Genomic DNA, 20114 nt, shown 5'->3' with positions numbered 1-20114 from the left:
GCACTTGATTAAAGTTTAATTAATCATAATTATCCTCATGCCCACAATAAGAGACCTTATGCAAAATGAGGCAGGAGATTTCAGCTGACTTTGCAAATCAAATCATGTTGTGAAAGCGCCTTCCTCCAATATTTGAAAAATAAACCCTGGAGCCACTCTTGACTTGTGCATACACACACTAACACATTTAACAAGTTCTCTGTGGAGTTCACTGGTTTGCTCAAAAAGATTAACAATTATCTCTGACATTATACAGGGAAACAAAAATTCTCCAATTTGTATGCCTTGAAAAATCAGGCTAAAACTTCAAACATGCTTACTCTTCTTTCTTGTACAAATAATTGTGTTACTGGGATCATAGAATTATACATTTAGAGGCGGAAGGAACCTCAGAGGTCATCTAGTCCCACTCCCTAAATGTACAGATGAAGAAACTGAAACCTAGACTGGTGAAGAGGGCAGTTAGATGGCTCAAGAGATAGATCACAGGGCCTGGAGTCAGAAAGGCCTGAGTTCAAATACAGCCTCAGATACTTCGTAGCTGTGTGACCTTGGGTAAGTCACTTAATTTCTGCTTGGATCAGTTGCCTCAAGTGTAAAATCGTGGTAATAGTATCTTTGTACTATTGTGATAATAGGGTTGTTGTGATGATCCAATGAAATAATATTTGGGTTTTTTTTAAATGTTTTTTACTTTTGGTGAGGCAATTGGAGTTAAGTGACCTGCCCAGAGTCACACAGCTAGTAAGTGTCAAATGTTTGTTCTGAGGTCGGATTTGAACTCAGGTCCTCCTGACTCCAGGGCCACAGCTCTATCCACTGCGCCACCTAGCTGTCCATGAGATAATATTTGTAAAGCTCTTAGCACAGTACCTGGCATATAGTACACACTCTATAAATGGCAGGTAGTTATTATTAAGTGATTTGCCCAAAGTCTCTCAGAGAGTAGGTGTTAGAATAGGTATTTAAGCCTGGTTCCCTTGACTCAAAATTCAACACTTTCTGTTCTGCTGCCTTTTTCTCCATCTTATTTATCTCATCTTCTTTTTATTTTTTCTTCTTTCATAGAATATGATGAATCAGATAAAATTTTCTATTTAAGACTGAGTACCCATGAATGTATATAAAAGTCCCACCACTATGGCTATCATAATAATAAGGCTGCTCCTTGGATAATATATTTAATTAGCCGTGTATATTTAAGTTGTAGGCCCAATTAAACAAACAAAAAATAAAATATTGTGAGGAATAGATTACTGCAAACTTCGTATTTATTTTTAAGTTTAAAGTTCCAGCATAGGCTTTAATCAGATAAATGATGCAGTGAATTGAGTATGGGATCTGGAATCAGGAAGCCCCGAGTTCAAATTCAGGTCTAACTCTAGCTGTGTTGACCTGGACAAATCACTTAGCCTCTTTCAACCTCAGTTTTCTTATTTGTAAAATTGGCATAAGAAGAGAATATACCTCCAGGGTGATTGTGAGTATAAAAGGAGGTGATATTTTACAACTTTTTGCAAACATTAAAGCAGTATGTACAAGTTACTACTTAACTTATCATCATCATTAACAAAGTCATTTTGTTTTAGAGAAATATGAGAAGTAAACTTAGCCTTTTTTTTCTGTTGTGTATGACTATTTAGGTGTGGAAACTGAAAGAAGGTAACAAAGTTTTTCTAGGCCTTAGTATTTTAAAGAATCCTGATTGATTTCATCTGAATCAGTTACTGGCGATTAACAATGGGAAACTATAAAGCAATTCATTGTTTAATGTGATCAATAGATAGACTGATTTTTAAAATAGGTAGAATGCATCCTTAAATTCACCTTATCCATCTGTCAAGGTCAGAGAAACATATACACTTAAAAATTCTTTAAAAATTATCATTCCAATTAAAATAATTTGAAAGAATTATAGGGGGTTTTTAAGTAAAAAAAAAAACAAGCCAAAAAAATTGTCATTTAAGTTCTCAATTGATGCAAAATTAAGTATATGCTTTTATAATTCCAAATCCTTTAAAAAGTCTTTGGCTTTTAAAAATATAATATATTTAAATCAATTCTCTTTCAGGACAAGTTGCTACTAGTATGCAAATAATCAAAAGAATTAAAGTTAGAGCATAAAGTTAGTGCATTTCCTTTTCAAGTTAGAATCAAAGTAAGTATTATCCTTTTGGCAGTTTCTTAAAGCCGTATTAGTCCTAATGGGAGATGAGTGAACCAAGAGCTCTATTCTTTCTTTGATGTATTTCTAAGAAGTAACCCTTTTCTCTCTACCCCAACCTGCCCATTTGCTCCATTTGTCTATAGCCAGAGACAGCGCACATTTGTGTAGTTATTATTTTCATTTTGGCATATTTTGGACACAGAAAAGCTTCATTGTTTATGATTGATGAACTTCCACTTGATACACTGACAATAATAGTCATAATTTTGCTTTTATCACAGTATTGGCCTTTTTTTTTTTCAATTTTCATTTTCAATCATTCTGTAAAAAAGATAACCGTCCAAAGATGGTCAACTTGGAAGCATGGATTCAAGTAGAAGCATTATCATAAAGTAACATAACCTATCAGGAAGGTAATAGGGAAAAATCTTATAATGTGAAAAATCTGCTTCTGAAATTCTTGAATTTATCTGCTCTGTATTGGTGACATTTGCTTTAAAAAATTTATTTAATGTAGTTACTATGGAATGAAGAAGGGAAATAAAACACTTAACTGAGGTTGACTTTGTATGCTTTCTAACATAAAGCAATTCCCACAGAAATACCAGGCTGTAGAAAATGGGTCACCTTCAGCCATCCTTGAAAATAACCAGACACTGTAATTTCTGTTCATGTTCATAAATGCATCATTTTACACTGTGGATATCTGCTTGACCAGTTATTCAATTTTGTAGCAAAAGAAAAAAAAATGCCTCTATTACTTTATGCTGAAATCCACTTGACTGATTCCTGGTGCATTTTGGGGAAGAAAAGCTATCCTTATTTTGATAAGATCATCTTTACAATTAAAATGAATTCTTCTACTCTCCGTATTAGAGTATCATAGATTTTATGTAATTCATCATGAATCTATATTGTGGTGGCAAGTAAATCCGATATTGATTCCTGAATGATGGCATATTTTCAACTAGGTTGAATATTTTATTTATATGTTTCTAAAGTAAAATGTGTACTTTAAAAGAAGTCTCGCCAGTACCAACATTGAATATTTTCAGATCTTTCAATTATACTAAATTTACCAAGGAAATAATGGGGAGGATTTTATTATGATATTGATAAAATAATTTGCAAATGAGGGTACAATATACTATAGCATAATGATAAAGTCCATATATCAGTTAGATAAGTTTTGTATCATACACAACTTAGGGAGACAAAATTATTTTGGTAAAAGTGCTTCTTTTTAGGAAATGTAGATCCATGTGGAAACTAATGAAATAATTATTAAGACCATAATGTTATGACCCAAATAGTTCGATTCTACATAGTAGCCCAGGTCTGTGCATAAAGCATAGTAATGAGTCCATTTGCCCATATAACAAATAGCTCTCAGGGCTTTTAGTTTCTTTGCCTAGTCTGGTATGCCAATTTTCTAGTCAAGGAAAAAAAAAAATCTGGCTATAACCAATCTGATAACCTTCGAGGAAGTATGATATTAGATAACATGTAAGAAGATTTATCTAAAAGAAAAAAATCAAATAAACATAAGTAAATTTGAATTATTTTAAGTGAAGGACTAATGATCACATGGGAAAATGTATACACTTTTAAAATATTTTTGGATTTTCAAAATAAAATGAATAAGTCCTAGAAAATTTCTTTGCTTTCCATAATACATATGACTAATATATAGTCCTTCCTAACCCTATCTTATTTATGCTTTCAGCTACATTAAAAACCCCATTGAAGAATGAATTATACATATGTTTTGGACACGAGTATAGACTCTTTGCTATTTTTATAGAAACAATTAGATATGCTAATTGCCAGACTGGACCATTCACTGTCATCTAAAGTAACAGGATGCATCTGTTTTTGAAAACTAGTCTTCATTAATAGACACATATCGGTGATATTAACTCAACTTAAAAGGAGGAAGGAGGGGGTTAAATTTTCTAAATATGCCCACAAATCTATATAGCCATAGAAAGAAGATAAAATTCATGAAAAACAAATAAAACAAACAATGACAAAAAAAATATGACACCCAAATGCTTAAAGGAGACAAAATCCTGGATTCAAGTTTCTTATCTGATATATACAGTACTTGTGCAGCTGTGGGCAAATTACTTTTCAATGCTCAAGGAAACTCTTTAAGACTCCAGGCAGCAGTCAGGTATGGTAGCCCATGCCTGTAATCTCTTCTGCAAATGTTGAGGCTGGCAGCTCTCTTGAGCTTGGGAGTTTTGAGCTGCAATGTGCTAAGACAATAAGATAGTCACACTAAGTGTGGCATTAATATAGTGATCCTGCAGGAGTAGGGTGGTCACCAGATTTCCTAAGGGTGGGTAAATTGGCCCAGATTAGAAATAAACAGATCAAGACTCATGAACTAATTAGAGTGAGATTGACTCAGGAATGTCTCCTTCACTTTTTGGTCTGGTTGAGATAGGGAGACCCAGTTCATTTATTAACAACAACTCTAGGTTTCTGAGATGGCATGCCCATACATTGTAGAGAGAGTTTCCTCATGTAGCAATTCTATAAACCAATGAAATCATAAGTTCTGTCCCTATACCTATGGGTACATACAGAAGATGAAGGCAAAAGAAGGCAATAAAGAGTGAATGCAAAGTTGTGGTAAAATATTTCAAGAATGGTGTTAAAAATGCTATCCCTCAGAAAGAGCTGGGATGGATGAGGAAAATTAAGGGGAAGGGGAAGTGTTTTTAAGCTAAATTGGGAGGAAAGAGGTTAAAAAGTGATAGGTCACTGCTTAGAGTGGTGGGATACTGTTAATTGATGATAGAGAGAAGGAAAATCTGCTGAATTATCTTTTTGCTTCTGTTTTCTCTGCCAAGGAGAATAACCTTTGGACTATGAAATTTGGAGAAAAAAAAATGAGTCAATACCCAAGACAAGTAAAGAGATAATGAGAGAGTATTTAACTGTCTTGGATGTTGGCTGGGCCAGATGTTCTATTTCCTTGTGTAACATGGCAGGATATATGGGTGTGGTCTTTTTCCATGTCCCGACAAAGTAATGTTATATATGTGCTGCAGGTTGGTTCTAGATACAATGTAGGATATAAATGCTTCTACCCCCATCATCACCCACCTCACTCCCCCCCCCAACGTGCACACAAGTAGAATTTCTCTGGGTTTAGATTTCTCACTCCAACATGCTCTCATACTAGTAGGTCAAAGTTCCCAGAGATAGACTATTACCACAGAAATACCTTAGAACTCTCAGGGTCCTAGAGGTAATCCTATTGTGGAGAAATATATTTTTTCTACTCACCACTCCAACCCTCAGGACCCTATCCAATGTGTTTTCTATTTATATAAATTGACCTTTATAATTATGATACTTTTAGGTCTTAGATATAACCATTTGCTTAATAAGGCAACAGACATAATAATATAGATACTAACATTAGGGCAAAGGTATAGTTAATTTTTTAAAAAATCACAATACACATATAAAGCCAAATTACACTCTCTCACTAATTCATTCAATAGCTAGAGTAAAGAATGGACACATATTTATAGTAACATGGCAGGGATTCATTGTAATATGGTAGGTTTCCCTGCCATGAAAGAGGAAAAACTTAGGGTAACTTACAACTCTCAACTGTGGGCTGTAATGTAATTTGTCCATTCTGGAACATCTGTATCACACAAAACTGCTTCATTGTTTACTCCTTAACTGTTAACCACACTTCAGTTAGGGAAATCCTTTTCTCTTTCTCACTCATACATAATGTTTATAAGGTTTTTTTTTTCCCATTTAGCCATAACTCTTAAAGGTATGTTTAGAGTGATATTTCTTAATATAAATATCAAGGATTTTTTTTAACTTAGAGAACTGCCAAGCCTAACAAACTATCTATAGGCTGTCCGTACAAGCCAGTCTTTTAAGGTGAGAGGAAGAGCCAAACTTTCCCTTGAGCATATGTCTAGTACCTTCTATTGCATACTGGGAGCAGTGTGTCCCCTGAAAGAAGGTAACACAGTGCCTGGCCAGGAGTCTTCCATTTGCCTCAAGGCAAAGACTTCCATTTTTGCCAAAACATGGTAACTTCCACCTACTAATGCCAACCCAGTCTCCCAGCCAGGATGTAGAAAACTTTATGTGCAAAGAAGAGAAAACTTCCCTTTGACCTCAGACCTTCCATCTCTTCCCACAACCTTTCCCAATCTAATCTCCAACCTTTAGAGGGAAGAGAAATAGTGAAGTGAGTCCTTCCGTCGGACCATCTGACTGTGTGCTTCCTATCTCATACTGCACTTACCTTTAGATCAATCTCCAACTTCCTTTGGAAAGAGGAGAGTTGCCCTTCACTTAATGATAAACTTTCTCACACATGGTCAAAACATTCACATCCCAGTGATTCAGAACCCACATAGTAATCATGCAAACCTTTTTCTCCATCCCCCACCACTTGATTCATTATACATTATTCCCATCCCCTTCAACCCTCCTACTCCAAGGTTCAACCAAACACCACCCAACCCTTCCCCAGTTTCCTCTAGAATTCTTGTTCCATAGGCAAAATACTTTCCTTTATCTTATTTTCTTTTCTTCTCACTCCTTCCATCCACTAGCTGGCTTTTAAAAATTATATCATGGTCTCCAAGTGGTTGTATCAATTCTCATTTTCTTAATTTCATCCTCTTTAGTCATGATATATATGTATGTATTTATGAACATTAAGGGAAGTACCCATCATACCTCATCTCCAAAGTCTCCAATGAGACAATCCAACTCTTTGGTGCCCTCAAAACCATGATTTCACATTCATTTTTTTTCTAGATACTAATTTTTAAAAATTATCCTCTGCCTCTTTTTACATTAAACTGTCTTCACAAGCCTCCCTCCACATTTTTGATAAGAGATCCAAGTCCTCAAATTCATACCACAGATCATTTTCTTTCCAAAATCCACCTAATGGCTTTTTATACACATATTTTAGTAGCGTATAGCAAGACAGTTATTTTTCTACATATAGTAGGTATCAGAATGCTCACTGACAACCCAGGCAATAGCTTATATGTTTCAATGTTAAATGCAAATCTCTTCCTTTATGTAAAAACACTTTTCTTTTTCATCATTGACTACATTGTAAGAATAAGGCCTTAAAGAAATATGGATGTTACAGTTAGATACTGAAATAATATGCAGAAGTTATTTGCTAAGCCACTGTCAGTGATCTTTGGAAGATTGTGAAGTACAGGAAAGGGGAACTTAAAATATATTTGAAATCTCTGAAGGGTCTAATTGTATAGACAGAAAAGAAAATATTGGATAGGGGCTAGAGTTATGAGCACATGGGAGAAAGGTAAATGACCAAATTAAAAGACAGAAAGAAAGAAAATAGAATCTGAAAACTATAGGACAGCAAGCTTGACTTTGATTCCTGAGAAAAATTTAGAAATATATTTCTAGAGAAATGGATGTGAACATTTAGAAAAAGAAGTGGTAATCATAAAGAAATACCATGACTTCTTCAAGAGGATGACATGCCAGACTAACACATTTGCCTTTTTTCAAGGTCATTAAAAATGGATTTGGGGATAGTATAGGTATGGTTGATCTAAATTCTAGCAAAATTTTTGAGAAATTATCTCATGATATTATTGCGGAGATGAAAATGCACGTAGATGACATATTCATATTTGGTTGAGTGATTGGATTGAAAGAATATTTATTAATGTTAACTTGGAAAGCTTTCTTCTATTTATCCAAGGGCTATGCATGGCCCTGCAATTTGTTTCATGTTGATCAATGATTTGAATAAAGGAATAAATAACTCTCTTTTCAAATTTGAAAATGACATTAAAATAGTATGGATAACAGCATGCTGAATGACATGTTCCAGATCCCAAAAGTGCTTGGCCAGCTAGAATATTGGGCTAATCTTAGAACGGTGAAGTTTGATGGAGTTAAATATAAAATCTTTTTTTCTTTTTCTTTTTTAAAATTTATTTTATTAATTTATTTTGACTTATCAACAATCACTTCCATATACTTTTGAGTTTAAAGTTTTTCTCCCCTTACCTCCTCACCACCCTCCTCAAGATGGTGCACAATCTGATATAGGCTATACATTTACATTTCTATTAAACATATTTTCATATTAGTGATGTTGTAAGTAAAAATTAAAACCAATAGGAGGAACCATTAGAATGAGGAAACAAAACTCAACAGAAGAGAAAAAAAGATAGCAATTCAACTTCAATAGTTCTTTCTTTGGATGTGGATAGCATTTTCCATCACAAGGCCTCTGGAGATGTCTTTAAAAATAAAATCTTACATTTCACTTCAAAAAATCAACTTCACAAATACTAGCTAGGAGAGACATTGTTACCTGTTCAGTGGATTATAAATTCAATGAGATGATAGTGGCAACAACCCACCCCGCCCAAACAAAACAAAACATTTTTGTCTAGAACATTTCTACAGGAAACCAACCAGGACAGTGAAGGAAGGACTTTGAATCTATGCTTCTTTGATGATAGCTTTACTAAGAAAACATTAAAGAAGAGGTATGATATTGTCTTCAAGTTCTCCAAAGGTTATCACATGGAAGAGAGATTAGGTTTGTTTCATTTGTCCCCAGAGGGCAAAACTACTAGGAGTATATGGAAAATGACAAGACAAATTTAGACTTGCTATAAGAAATAACTTTTTAATAATTAGAACTATCCAAAAGTAGAGTGAGTTGTCCTGGGATGTAGTGAATTTCCCTCATTAGAAGTCTTCAAGAAAAGACTAATGGATTATAAGGACAAACATCCTGCTGTTATGGCTGGAATTCATTGGGGGTGTTTGGCTGAACTGGCTGATGTGCTCTTCTAAATCTTAAAAAAGGCAATTCTTTGCTACTGTGATTCCTACCAAAACTAAAGGAGTTTTTAAAATCACCCTGAAATTAAGGAAGAAGAAATTAAATTACAATTAAATGAAAAAAAAATTGCTCACCAGCCAAATGGTCATAGTAAAGCTGAGTAAATTCATTTATACATCTTAGTGGTGCATTATCAAACACTGTGAATGTAAAAAGAGAAATTACTATTGTAGCTGGAAGCCCTTTAGTCAGAAGCTGAAATCCAGTCATGGTACTGGTTTGTCTTTAAAATGTCTCACAGGAAACTAATTTGATTTTTGGGGTTTTTTTAAATTGTCATTTTATTTTGCATTATGTGGCCATGGTCTTTGATGTTGGCTAAAAGGTAGTAGTATTCCTTGGTAAGTCTCTTGAATGCCAGGGAATGGAAATTGTATTTAAACTGGTAAATGATAGGGAGACACTGAAGATTTTTAAGTTGAGAAGTGATAGAAACACATGATGGTTGTAGCTTGAGTTGCCAGACTCATGGCTGGGGGCCAAGCATTTTTCCAAGTTAATATGAAGCCCATAGGCATCTGTTTCCATTTGAATTTGATGACACTAGTCCTAAGGATTCTTAGTTTTAGCATAAGAACATTTTAAAGGATGACTTAGGGAAGTATACACTAAATTTAATATTTTCCTTTTCTTTAAGAGAACTGTTCTCTAAAAAATTTAAGTGTTTCAATCAGTGTAATTGTCATAATTATAATTACAATAGCAATAATAATGATATCTGATGATAATTGAAATATATTCACTTGAGTAAAGGATCTGTGATTTTGATAATGGGGTGCTCTTTCTATGACTCTAGATTGCTGTCTCTCTTTGGTCTTCATGACTTGCTGTGGCTTAAAATTTCCTTACCCTGAAATCAACTTGGTGATAAACCTCTACAACGTGGATAAGTTGGTCCTCAGATAATAAAATCTGTCACCTGAAGTCTTTCTATCTTGATACAGTTCACCAGAATTTATATTCTTCCAATAAGTCCTTCAAGTACCATGAGTAATCTCCATTCTGCAATGGGGCATCTGAGTAGGATTTAAATTTTTGTAATTCACTTTGAATTTAAATACAAAAAAAAGAACATTTATCTGTAGGATTGTAATGGAAGAACATATATAATTAAACAACAGAAATGGTAAATAAACTCAAAATTTATCAATAATATATTTCTTACAAACATTTCTGAGTGTAACCTACTAAATACAATTGTCATATGCATTGTAAAAGAAGAAAAACTTTCATGGTAATTCTGATATCTTTTTCACTACTTACATTTATTGATGCTAACTAGAAAATTTCACCCAAGTATAGATAATATAAAACTGATGAAAGTTGGAAAGTTGGAGTGAGAATATCTGTAGAGACACAAAATGGATAGAGGAAAAGAATGCGTAGGATAAGGAATGGATTATGCTATTTGATTCTGTGATTTCCCTTGGTTATAGAATAGACTTGCTCTGTTTTAATTTGTTTTCTTTTACATTTGAAGGTTTTTTTCTCCTGGCCACTTGAAAGCTGTTTTCTTTTTCATTGAAATTGTTAAACATAACCATTAATGACTGTGTGGCTTGCAGTTAAATTCACAATGTTCATTCTATCATCCCCCCCTAACCCCTTATTCTCCTTGCAATCTGTGGATTTTCTTGATTGATGCATTGATTGAGTATTCAGAATATTAAAGTTAAGCCTCTTGTATTATTTCATGCATAATGGTATTCAGGTGTTTTTTTTTTCCAGAGAGCTATGATCCTTAAGTTATCTCAGCATATCCTGTCTTCAAGGGCACTTTGACTTGGACTCAATGCGTATGTTCTTTTAACATTTTTGCCTTCTGCTTCTCTTCTGTCAAATTTTTCTCTTCCTTCAGCATTTTGTGTGTTTCAGATCTATTTCTGCCTCCTTCATTTCTTTAGGGCAGGGGTCAGCAAACTAAAGCCCAGGGGCCAAATCTAGCCAACTGTCTTTTTTTTTTTTTATGGCTCTCAAGCTAAGAATGTTTTTGCTATTGTTTTTACATTGTAAAATACGGATTTATTGTCTTTAAAAATGTCAAAAAAAAGGTTAGCTTCTCAGCCATACAAAAACATAATTGGTCAGATTCCTTATCGTGAGTTTTTTCCCCCCTCATATCTATTAATTAAGGTTCTAACCTATATTCATTGCTTTTTGTTTTTCTTTTACACATTCCATTTCTGTTTTGAATCATTCTGGATTTTCTTGGCATTTTATGTTGCCATAGGAATCCACAGAGTTAGGTATTTCATCAGGCACTAGTTTTCCTTTTTATTATTGTATTTGTAGTGAACATTTTTTATTCTCTTTGAGATTTATTCATAATTCCTTTGGGTTTAAGGATCCTCTCTGTTTATTCATCTGCTTTAACACTGTGTTTTTTATTGAGACTTTTTCTCTTGAAATCTTTGCTTTAAAAAATATTCTCCTGTCAACTCACTATATGATCCCTCCCAGCCTTTAGTGATCTACTCTCATAAGTAATCTGTAAGGCTACCTCACTTTACTTCCAGTGGAGGATATAGAGTTCATTAGTTTGGGTTTTTACCATAGGTTCCCTCATGGAAGAGAAGACTTACCTCAGCTGGGATTAAGTCCCCTTTTCTTTTGGTCCAGAGTCACCACTCACTCTGTCATTCCACTGTGATGTCTCCCTCTTCTCTCTTCCTTTACATGTTTGTCTTCTTCAAGTATCGTGGAAGAAAGAAATAGGAACAGGAGGTTTTCTGGACCCAATTTCGGCCATCTCGGCTATCCCTAAACTATGGCCAATGGCTTAGTGAAAAAGCACTGCATTTTCAGTGCTACTTCCTTTCTTCAGATCCAGTTTCCTGTCACTAAACGAACTCAATGACTATCACTTATTTTAGATTTTGGGGGATAGGAGGGATATTCCAAAAGAATCCCTGAAGTAGATCCCAAGAGGGGATCCTATCCCAATCAGACCTACACATTTATGTTAGCTTATTATCACTCCTCCCTCAAGCATGTTAAGACTGTTGTGAAGTGGTTCAGAACAAGCACTTTAAGGATTATAGCTCTCTGATGCTTATTTTTCCTATTTGTTTAGCTGTTATTATCCTACATCCAGCATATAGTTCTTTTTTTCTTGTTCCAAGGATCAGAGTATTAAAGTAGTTTGGGGAAACTAACTAATATAATTTGCTGTTCACATGATTTCTGCTTCCTCTGGGATAAGGAACAGAAGAGAGAAATGAAACCAGCATGGAAAGGATTATAAGGGGCAAAGGGGTAAAGAAAATCTAAGACTTGCCTAGAAAAATAAAGTTACCATGTATACTTCAGTTAGACATACCTATAGCATGTATCTGAGAGTCATGTTCATTACTGGATTCTGGACAGTGGATGTTGCTCTCACACTTTCCCAGTCACCAATGGAGTGAAACAAGGCTGTGTGCTTGCTCCCATGCTTTCTACCATGATGTTTTCAGTCATGTTGTCAAACACCTTCAATGAGAATGAACACAGTTTCAAGATCAGCTACTGAACTGATGGTAAATTCTTCAACTTGAAAAGGCTACGTACAAGCCAAGACCAAAGTAGAGGGGTTTTTCTTTCGGTTTGCAGATGATTGTCCACTCAATGCAGCCTCTGAAACTGAGATGCAACAAAGTATGACTTGATTCTCTGCTGCTTATACTAATTTGGGCCTGACAATTAACACCAAGAAAACACAGGTATTTCATCAGCCAGCACCACACCATCTATACATGGAACCATTGGTTACAGCAAATGGAGAAGTTTTGAATGCTGTGAATAAGTTCACTTACCTTGGAAAGCAGACTTTCCAAGGATGTACACATGGAGGATGAAGTTGACTCACATTGCCAGAGCTAGCTTAGCATTTGGGAGACTCCAAAGAAAGTGTCAGAGAGAAGAGGTATTAAACTGACTACCAAACTGAAGGTCATTAGAGCCATTATGCTGACCTCATTGCTGTATGCCTGTGGAACCTGGACAGTCTATCAGAGCCATTCCAGAAAACTGAATTGCTTCCATTTGAATTGTCTTATAGAGATTACCTGGCAGGATAAGATACCAGACACTGAGATCCTTTCTTGAAAGAAACTGCCAAATATTCAAACTCTACTTCAGAGAGCACAACTCCAAAGCCCTGGCCACATTTGTTTGAATGCCAAACATATGTTGGCCCAAAAGACTGTTTTACAGAATTCATACAGGGCAAGCACTCACATGATGATCAGAAAAAGCAATACAAAGACACTCTCAAGTCACTCTCTTAAGAACTTTGGAATTGACTATGAGACATGGGAGATACTGGCACAGGATGGCCCAGCATGATGTGCCTTCATCAGAGAAGGTGCTTGGCTCTATAAGCAAAGCAGATCTGAAGTAGCTCAAAAGAAATGTGAGATGTACAAATTTAGAAAATTCACCCCAAATGTTCACATGGACTATTTGTGCCCAACCTGTGGTAGAGCATTCTGAGCTCGTGTTGGTCTGATCAGCCACAGTCAGGCACACTGTAGCTTGACTCTAACACAGTGAAGTCATTTTGGTCTTCTTCAAGAATGAAAGAAAACAACCAACTAACCGTCTGGGAATCAGGTTCATTGTATTTATACACAATTCCATAAATTAATTTACTTCAGAACTGTGATGTCAACAGTACAGGACATTTTGAGTATAAACATTCCTTCCATTGATATAATTTTAAAGTCATCCATAGTTTGTCATCCTAAGAAATCAACGTGGGTCCAAGACATTAAATGCTTTACTCCCAAAGACATAGCTAGTATGTGTTGGAGACTGTAATTTATCCTAGGTTTTTAGGATTCCAAAACCTATACTGTGCTTTATTGCCTTTCAGATTAGGTAATTGTAAGTTAATTTTCTTTTAAAAATCACAGTTTATTAAGTTGAGTGATTAATTCTAATAACTCAGCTACTAGCCAGAAGAATGACATTCATCTTCTTTAAAATTACAAACAATTCTTTGCATTCATAAGAATGAAAGCCCAAATCATAGTCCAGAAATGAAGATTATATTTGAAAAAGAAGTGATCTCCTTAGCTTAGGAGTCAGGAGACCTGAGTTTCAGTTCTAGTCATAGCACTTAACTAGCTTGGGGCTTTGAGAAAGTCATTTCTTAGGTTCAGTTTCTTCATCACTAAGATCTGTATGGTATGACTTATACTACTTACCTCATAAGGCTGTTATGAAGGGGAAAAAGTGACAGCATGATATGAAAATATACACAATTTTAAGTGATATTGTATTGCTACTTAAAGATTGAACTTTTAGGGGGCAACTAACCAAATTATAACACATTGGAGGCAAAAACAAAAAGGTTTTAATATCCCTTTCTAATATATATGTTCTTAGAGTCTGTATACCCAGGTTCCAAGCCAGAGAGTCACCTGTCTGAACTGTTATAGAAATGTCCTTTGGTATTCTCTGAAATTAAAGAGTGATTCAGTTCTGTCAGTAATTTGGATTACCTACACTTACGCACCATTTAAGAATCAGTTTTACAACATTCCTCATATGTTATTGTGGCAGGACTATTCACAGGGAAAGAAAAATATGAAAGGGAAAATTGAGAGATTAGCATATTCCCTTTGCTATCAGGGCACATAATATATCCTAGCAGATCATTTTACAGTTGCTCCCAAGGATTGCCAGGCCTCTTTGTTCTTTGGAGATCTTCCTTGACAGACCTCAAGGGAGGTTTTACGCCTCTTTCAAATGTATTTCTACTTTCTTGAATAGAAGGTGAAATATTTCCAGATGATAAATAGCTCTGGGTCTGTCAGCTAGCCAGGGGAGTTCTCAACTCACATTAGGCTGTTAAGGGGAATTCCTAACCTTGTAAAGTGGAATTCCTCTTGCTCAATTGGTAACAATCAAGCTAGAAGGAACAAATGAATCCTCCCTTGAGAGGAGGGTGACTGAGAATGCCAAATGTACTATTGCAGTCATTGGCTTTAGAGGGAACAGAATTTGCATTATAACATTGTTCAGGCAGAGTTATGGGCAGTCTGTGGGCTTTGTCTTTTGGGGGAAGAGGAGCTGTTTTGCTTATCAGAAATATCTCACACATATTCTAGGGAAATTTAAACTAGCATAATGACCACTGTGGCATCCATGAAAGCAGAATAGAGAGAAGGAAAAAGAGAGACTGGAATTGTAAATTATTTGCCCAAAGTTACTTAGAAGGTTTCCTGTCTGCAGATAATAAAAATAACTGCAACGCAAAGATTCAGGGAATCTTTTTTCCTATGTAGTTATTTATCTATGGGCTCCATTGCTTGCAGACTCAACTTAATCACCATCAGAGTCCTGTAGACAAGGCCACCATTTCTTATTCCATGTTCCACTTCATAAATGCTAAAAGACATTCGCCTCTGCCCCTGCCATCAAGAATTTTATTAGCATTTAGCCAGTTATACTTGTATAACAGCATGACATCACTATGAAATGATATATTTCCAAGGCCAAAGTAGCATCAGTATTTTTTTTATTTCCTTGTCAGAATTATGACAAGTTGTTAAACTCCTAGTGAAGAAACACCCTCCATTAATGCAAATAGGTACCTCATCTGCAAATCAAAGTCTTAGAGAATTGAACAAGGCTCCATGACTTTAAGCAATTTGCCAGGGTCATCCAATCAGTCCCAGTGAAAGGCATGACTTGAATCCAGAACCTCATAACTCAGTAGCCTTCTCCATATTAACAATGTGCTGTTGTCCTTCAGAATATGTATTAATTCACGAATTCAAAACACTGTGGTTTATCTAGTACATTTTCCTTTGCTCTAAAATGCTGATATTTTTTGTTAAGATTGGATGGCAAGAGCTAGAATATTTTCTGTATTGACAGTGAAAAAGGATTCATGTACACAATGGAAAACAAACAGCAACCATAACAACATACAAACATTTATTTCTTAGATAACATATGTGAGTGTTTACTGAGATACCTGAAGAGAAAAAAGGTGGGTGGTTGGTGGACTAAGAATGGATCATAAAATATTTGGTCTTTCTGTGTCTTTGATCATACTGTATACTCTACCTCATGCATGGAATTTCCCTCTCCTTTTCTTATTAAATTCCTACCTATTCTTTCAAGTGCAAATTAAATATTACCTTCTCCACGAAGCCTTTCCTAATTTTCCCAATTAGTAAATAACCTTTCTGTCTCCAAACCTCATGTGCTATTTTGTTTGTGCCTCTATTATGCATTTTTCATATATTTTTATATTATTATTAACTAATTAGTTGCAGAAAGATAGCCAGGTAGTGTAGGAGATGAAGCCCTGGACTCAGAGTCAGGAAGACCTAAGTTCAAATATCACTTCAAATGCTTACTAGCTGTGTGATCCTGAGCTGTGTGAGGCTTACAGGGTTGTGGTGAAGATCAAGAGAGACAAAATTTGTAAAGCCATTAACACAGTGCCTGGAACATAGGATGTCCTTAATAAATACTTTTTCCTTTCTCCCTGCCCCAACGCATCAAAGGCTATGCTTTATATAAATTATTTGTTTGATCTCTTCCTCATTGTCTGGCATAGAGCTCTCAAAACAGTAAACATTTAAGAACTATTTGATGAATTTCTTTTTTTTTAATTTTCTTAATAGCATTTTATATTTTTCCAGTAACATGCAAAGAAAGTTTTCAACACTCACTTTTGTAAGACTTTGAGTTCCAAACTTTTTTCTCCTTCTCCCTCTTCCCTTCCCCCTCCCCAAGATGGCAAGTAATCTGATTTTACACATACTATCATATTAAATATATTTCCATATTAGTCATATTCTAAAAGAAGAATCAGAACAAAAAGGAAAAACCAAGGGAAAGGAAAAAGAAGGTAAAAATAGTATGCTTAGATCTGCATTTATATTCCATTGTTTTTTCTCTGGAAATGGATAGTTACTTGTTGAATTTCTAATTTGAAGTTTGGAAAATTCAAATTTCATAGGCTTATATGAGTTAAACTTGAAAGTAGAATGTTGACTCCTAGAGGCCAGAAACTGCAGTAATTTTGCCTCTAGCATCCAGCACCATGCTTTGTCCATGACAGGCCTTTATTAAATACATGATGAATTAAATTGAAAGAAAATCCAGAGATAATGAGTTTCAAACCCTTTATTTTATAGCTGAGCAAACTGAGGCTGAGAAGTAAAGCCATTTTCCTAATGTTATATTAAGCAATAAATAAGAGAGCTCCAGTTCGTACCCAAGCCCTTAGACTCCAAATATATTTTTTCCACTATACCAAAACAAAAGTGATAAGTCTGAATACTATTTCAAAAACAAAATGAATTCTAATTTCACGGCATATCATGGAAGCCCTTCTTGAGAACTTGCAAATTGAATCAATGTGATTCCTCTTTTCTTCTTTCTGTAAGCTCCAGGACTTAGCTCAATGTGTTATCATCTTTATCAAGGTAGGAAATTCATCTGTGGGATAAGAAAGCAACAGTGGCTAGAAGCAACCTCAGTAAATAATGATACTACTACTACTAATAATAATAACAATAATGAGGAAGACACCAACTTCTTTCCTTTCTCTGACTGTTAGATGGGGTGTTGAGTATGAGAAATAGGGAAGGCCAGTATATCTTGTTCAGAGTGTAGGATAGGAAGTAAGGTCACATGAAATGAGAAAGATGGGTTATGTTCCTATTATGAAGGACTTTAAAAACTTACATTTTTTCTTAGAGGCAATAAAAAGTCATTGGTGTTGATTGAGTAGAGGAATTATGTGGTCAGATCTGCTCTAAGGAAAAATAACTTTGGCAGTAGGATATAGGATGGCCTGGAGTACTGAGATACTTAAAGTATGAAAACAATTAGAAGAGTATTACAATAATTTAGACAATAGGGCATGAGTACCTGAATTAAGATGGTACCTCTATGAGTGGAGAGAAGGGGTGAAATGCCAGAGATGTGGTAGAGATATGAACTACAAAATCTGTCAACTGATTGAATATATGGAGTTATCGATAGTGAAGTCAAGGATGATACCAAGATTATAAACCTGAGAGATTCAAAAGATGGTGGTGCATTGGACAGAAACAGTGAAATTTGGAATACGAGTGGGTTGGAGGGGAGATAATTCAATATTGCTCCTAATTGGCCTCCCTGTCCCAAGTATCTCCCTATTTCAATACATCCTATTTTTCATTCTCTCCAAACTGTACTTTAACTGTGTAAAAATCAAAGTTCTGGATTCTTGTATACTGAGAACCCTGAACCCCATTTGTTTTTCAACCTCATGTGCTACTAAGTAAATCACTTCTGTAGATGCTATTTGGCTTAATTATTTAACGGTAGTAATTTAAATCTAGCCTCAAACTTTTATTAGCTACATGACCCTAGGCAAGTCACTTACCATCTGTTTACCTCAATTCCTCAACTATAAATACAAATAATAACAGCACCTACCTTACAGACTTGTTACAAGGATCAAATGAGACATTTGTAAAATGTTTAGCATAGTACCTGGCATGTAGTAGGTGGATTAGTAATGCTTATTACCTTCACTTCCCTCTCTCCATCCACCATATAACCACCAAAATTATTTTCCCAAAGTACTATGAAATGCTATTCTTCAGCCTCTTCCTCAATAACCTCTAATAAATTTTCCCTCTAGGAGAAAATTAGAACTACAATATTTAGCACTAAAGCTTTTCATAAGTTGACCCTGTCTTATTTTCCCAGCCTTAGTAAGCATTATACTTCTGCAGTCCAAAAAAACTGTCCTTCTTGCTGTTCCTTATTTCCGTCACTTCATTTCTGATCTCTATATTTTTGTACCAGCTGACCAAGATAACTGGAATGTCCTACATCCTTGCCTCAATCTCTTGGAATCCCTGATTTCCTTCAAGATTTATCTCAGGTGACACCATCTGCATGAGACCTCCATCATTTCCCCATCCTTCCTCCCCATTCACCCATCTTTATTTCTGGTTGATTTTTCAAAAAGAATGTAATTTTGGCCCTTCACACCATCATGTATTTCTAAAAGTAGGCTTTGCAAAACTGCAGGTGAATTGTACCAAGTAGAGACAACTGCATATACTCCCAGAATTGGACTCTCATTGGTCAATTCTATCATTAAGTGATCATGACAGCCAGTAAAAAGACATGTAGTACATCTCCATCTTAAAGCAAATGAGGGAAATATTTTACTAATTCCCAACTTTCAAACTGGCAAACATTTTTAAACAGATAAAACACATAAACAGATTATTCCTTCCCACCTCAGAGTTCATGACACCAAAGGATAAATAAAGCTAATCTTTGCAAGTTGGAAACTTATATTTAGTGTCTTTATTCAGTATGTGTTTTATAACCTGTATTCATGTGACATACTTAATATTGTTCTCACTAGATGTTTCAGTAAGGATAGGCTACATAACGTACTTGATAGCAAACCAAATTTATAAACTGTTTTTAGTAGTCACTTTGTTAATCATGGTCATAATCTTGTATGATGTAGCTAACTAGTTTATTATTTTTATGTGCCACCAAATCTCTTGCACATTTGAAAGACATTCATATAAACAAAGATATAATGTTGAAATCAGAACTTTTTTTCAAAAATGCAGGCCTAATTTAAGTAACTAGAAATAAATTCATCCTGGTTTCAAAAGCTCATGCATGACTGAACCATTGAAGTAACTTTTGGGTTGGTCTCCCTGCCTCAAGTCTCTCCCCACTCTAAGTCATCCTCTGTTAACAAAGTAATCTTCATAAAGCATACTTATCATCATGTCACTTCTCTATTCAAAAATTCCAGTCACTCTTTATTTCCTTCAGGATCAAATATAAAATTCTGTTTAGATTTTAAAGCCCTTTATAATCTGGGCACTTCCTAGATTTTTATACCTTACTCCCCTCCACATACTCTACAATCTAGTCATTACTGCTGCTTTCCCAAGACACTCTGTCTCTTGACTTCATACCTTTTCATTAGCTATCCTTCCATGCTTGGAATTTTCTCTCTCTTCACCTCTGTCTGCTGACTTCCCTGGCTTCCTTCAAATC

At 35.1% G+C, this 20114-nt stretch overlaps 1 protein-coding gene across 2 annotated transcripts in view; it reads left to right on the top strand.

Moving 5' to 3' along the window:
- Positions 1-20114, top strand: part of CDH12 (cadherin 12) — a 1313162-nt gene that overhangs the window by 994605 nt on the left and 298443 nt on the right. The window lies entirely within an intron of this gene.

This window comes from Phascolarctos cinereus, unplaced genomic scaffold (assembly GCF_003287225.1).
Source record: "Phascolarctos cinereus isolate Bilbo 61053 unplaced genomic scaffold, phaCin_HiC Scaffold_4;HRSCAF=312, whole genome shotgun sequence".
Taxonomy (NCBI): Eukaryota; Metazoa; Chordata; class Mammalia; order Diprotodontia; family Phascolarctidae; genus Phascolarctos; species Phascolarctos cinereus.
The sequence above is the reverse complement of the archived record's forward strand: the minus strand, read 5'-3'. Positions and strand labels throughout refer to the sequence as shown.